Here is a 4,696-nt window from a genome sequence, read left to right on the forward strand (position 1 = left end):
TATATATATATATATTTCAAAATCTTTTTTTTATGTGAGTTCTCAGCTGCTGCTAATACAATAAGAATATCTTTTAAACAAATGAAGGTGCATAGATGTGGGGGCGGGAGGATTAATGGGTCTCTCCGTTATCATTTTACAAATACACACAGCCTCCCGCGGGCGCGCGACCACGGACACGCCCGCACACACACTCTGCAGTGGAGACTTTAGGGAAATTCCCGCCTGCATATACACTACTGATTTGCGTATGTTCACTGCTCTTAAATTGTTTGGCTTTAACTGTTAACACGCCACACCTGCACACAGTTACTGTCAGACACAGACACACACAGGCTGACACACACACACACACGCAGCAGCAGGGGAGTCAAAAAAAAAAAAAAAAAGAAAAGAAGAAAAAACGACTTAAAACGTCTGTACATAAAAACACAACAAGGGTTCGATTCTTATCAAAGTTGACGGTCATTCAAACACAGACCAGCTGATCAAACCTCACAATCTAGTCTCGGGCTGGTTCTAGCAACAGGGGGCGCTCATAGTGTGGACTGTCCAACAAGAGTTTTTAATGGAAGAAAACGTGAATTAATCCTTTAAATATGTATCAAAAAAGATCTCTGACTCTAATTATGGAATATATTATTGTTTCCCAAAGACTGGGTCGCGACCCTCAGGTGGGTCGAGAGAGCTTTTTTTCTTTTTTTTTTTTGGGTCGTCTCGCAACAAAAAAAGTTTGGGAAACACCGGAATATGTCACCTAGGTCCCAGGTTTACGGGAAGTTGTTTTGGGTCTAAAAACATCAACGGAACTGGACTGAGGTAGGATTTAAAGAAGCAGGATTTGTTTTTGACAGGTGGAGGTAGGTATTTGGTGTCACCTGTATGTGTTTATCTGTGTGTGTGCGTGTGTGTGTGTGTCCCAGGTGCAGCCTGGCTTATAGGAATCTTAACTGTCACCTGTTGGAATCAGGACATAGGGGTTTTCCAAACACGTTCTTCAAGTGTTTTTAGTAAAACCTAAATAAACTAATGTCATTGTTCCTTTAAATGTCCAGCACCTACTGGTCACTTCGGACAAATGTGTGTTATAAGTTTAGATGTGCTGTGTTAACAATGACCACTCTGGATGAAAACACTTGAGAATACAATTTTAGCGCAGGCAAAAAGTAATTCATATTGTCGCTGATATTTGGCGTCTTTGACATTTGGTGTAATAGCCTAGCTTTTCTGGATTTTTTTTTTAAGGTTAAGTAATATGAGTTTTCCAAATAAAAAGTCTTTCAAATTTCTCCTTGAAAAGAGCGTTACGGGATACATTTCATTGAGAAGATAATAAAGTTGTCTTTGGTTTTTACGTCAATCCTACGGCAATGCGCTAAAGATAAGGAATGGGATTGGGAACTGCATGGATTCTGAATTCCCACGGAAAAGAGCTCTGGTCTTCCAGTGACCAATCCTGAAATCTATGGTGTCAATAAAATCTCATAAAGTGCAGCGCAGCCCTGGTACCTTATCACTTTAAACACACAAAACTCAGAGCAGAGTCGACATGTTTACACCTGTCTGTTTTTCCGAGAGATTTATTAAAAATAAAGCAACAGCCTTTAAATCACAGGTGAGGATTACCTCGTAAATCAATTTTCTTTTTTTTCTTTTTTTTTGCAAAAAAAAAAAAAAAAATCAGAGAAACCATCAATGTTCAAAGTTCAAATTCAAACATTAGCTGGTGTGGAAAAAATTCTGTTCATATTTAGAACTGGCTAATGTAAGGTTTAAGGCTCCATTCCTGTTTATTGAGCATAAAGATTAATTTCATTCATGCTAAATTCATGCCTTTAGATTTGTAGTCCTGTGTTAGCAAAGTTGTTACATTCAAAATGGTTGCATTATGGCTAGTTTAGGCTTTCAGTTCTGTGTTATGGTTACAAACAGTTAAACAAACATTTCTGTGCTCGTTCATTTTAATACTTTGAATAATTGTCGCCATCTTGTGGATAAACGTCACAGCTCCATCTGCTGTGCTAAAAGCCACACTTTCCCGCCTTTAGTTATTTTAAAAATAGTCTACCAGTAGATGACAAAGGTAGAGCTGGTAGATTATGAGCAATTAAAATATTTTTTAAAAAAATATTAATTATATAACTCTGAGTTTGTCGTAGTGACCATATACTGTAAGAATATGAATCATATTGTAGCATAGAGCTACAAGCATTTAATCAGTACCCTAAAATAAAAAGGCTGAACAAAATATGTTCAGTTAATGTGAGTAAATATATATATTTACCTTTTGACAGTAGATTCAGAACAAGACTTTCTTCATAAATGTATGGGAGACGACCACGTAAACACGAGGACATTGTGAAATGAGGACCTCCTGTTCTTCCATTATCTACAGCTGAACTGCATGAGATGTTCACTGAACTCTGGAAAATTCTTAAACGGTCTGAATAAGACATTTGCAACACGCTGTAACCTAGTGGTTCTCAATTATTTTCTGTCATGCACCAACTTCGGGACAGAAATGTTTTCACGTACGTCCCCCCCCCCACGAATTGAAACACTATCGAGAATAGAGCTGGTAGATTATGAGCAATTAAAATAATGTTTTTTTAAATATTAATTATATAACTCTGAGTTTGTCGTAGTGACCATATACTGTAAGAGTATGAATCATATTGTAGCATAGAGCTACAAGCATTTAATCAGTACCCTAAAATAAAGTACCTAGTGACAGGAGGCTTGTTATCATTCAAGCATTACAGCAAAAAAAACATATATATGTAAACATATATATACACACATATATGTATATATGTATGTGTATATATATACTGTATATATATATATATAATATATATTGCAAATGTTAGCTATTTCCACTAATGTCAGTAGTGTCGGTGAGAACCAGCTCTAGAAAGTGCAGCAGTGTCTGTTATCAGCTGTAACGTTTGCAGATTTGGTTTCCTGTGACCACAGTCAAGTCCACCCAGATGTTTGGCCCTGATACAGGTAAGAGCCAGGAAAGTACCAAATTGAAAAAAAAAAAATTGAATCTAAAGAAGAAAGTTAGAACTAATAAAACATCCTTTTAAAGGGCAGTTTCATTTCATTTTTTACACAACACAAATCAGCACCAGTTCCCTGTCTCTTTAAGCGTAAACCATACATTTTCTCGGTCGACTTTGCAGGAGACGTATGTTCATTAAACCGATTGAAGAAGAAGAATTGGCTTCTTCTGAATTTCAGAATCTTATAACTGCACTTCAGAACACTTCGATAAAAATCAAAACGTCAACGAGTTCTTCACATTTCCTGTTTGCTACTATTTCCTATGGCGATAAGAGGCTTGTCAAAAGTGCAACCTTTGAGGTTTGTGGCTTGGTCTCCATGGATGTTGCTCCTCTCAGAAGCTGAGGCTAGAATTAAAAATGTAAACGTCTGTAGTCCAAACCTGTGTGTGAGTCAATCCAACATTAATTTACCTACACCTACATACATACGTACACATATATACTGTATGTATCTATGACATAAAACACACATAATACATAAGTTCAATATTTACAATACAATGAATAGAGGTATACGGTGAAAAAACGTAAAACTCATATACAACATACATATGTACATACATATACAACATGCACAGTGTTTTTTTTTTTTTAACCTATGAGGCAACACTAAGAGATTGAGATAGTTGGCCATCTTACTTGACTGATAAGGGTGTTAAAACCTCAACTCGAGTTCCTTTCCGCATCTGAACGTCTGAATATAAAGCTGAGCTTATCATTTTTCTTCTTCACTCTCCTGCTGATCATGTGGCTCCTTCTTGTCTTCGTCACGCAGCTGCTGATAACACGGGCAGAAACAGGTTTGTTCATCGGGATTTACTTCAGTTATTTTAGAAAGTCTTTATTTGAACTAAATTCTTAAATGAGTGAGTTAGTAAAATTGGACAGGGTCAGTTGTGAATCAAACTAATCTGTTTACCTTAATAATATGATACATTTTGAAAGCTCAGTTTTAAATACATAAGTTAACAATGAATTAATTGGAATAATTCAGATATTATTTTGAAATTTGAAAAACTTTGAAAGTTTTTGCATTTAGATATCAAACCCTAAATGCATTTTTCTTTTATGAATTATGAACTTTTATTTAAAAAAAATAAATTTATTTTTTCTATGTAAATATTTCTGAATATTTAGTTTATTTTATTTTTTCCTACTATTTAAAGTGTTAGTGAAATCTGCCATTGACATTGATATATTACATTTTAAACACTTTCTTAAAAATAAATGGGTTTTTTTGCAAAATTTTTATACGATTTGTTTTTGTATTTTGACAGGCTTGATTGTGCCGAGATATATTACATTTTTTTATAATTATAATTATTAATTTCTTGGTCATTCTTCACAAGTTTTTAACTGTTTAAATGGCTAAATATAAAATTGTAAATCTATTTAATAATAATAATAATAATAATAATAATAATAATAATAATAATAATAATAATAATAATAATAATAATAATAATAATAATAATAATAATAATAATAATAATAATAATAATAATAATAATAATAATAATAATAATAATAATAATAATAATAATAATAATAATAATAATAATAATAATAATAATAATAATAATAATAATAATAATAATAATAATAATAATAATAATAATAATAAT

This window comes from Cynoglossus semilaevis, chromosome 10 (assembly GCF_000523025.1).
Source record: "Cynoglossus semilaevis isolate Cse_v1.0 chromosome 10, Cse_v1.0, whole genome shotgun sequence".
In the NCBI taxonomy this organism is placed as follows: Eukaryota; Metazoa; Chordata; class Actinopteri; order Pleuronectiformes; family Cynoglossidae; genus Cynoglossus; species Cynoglossus semilaevis.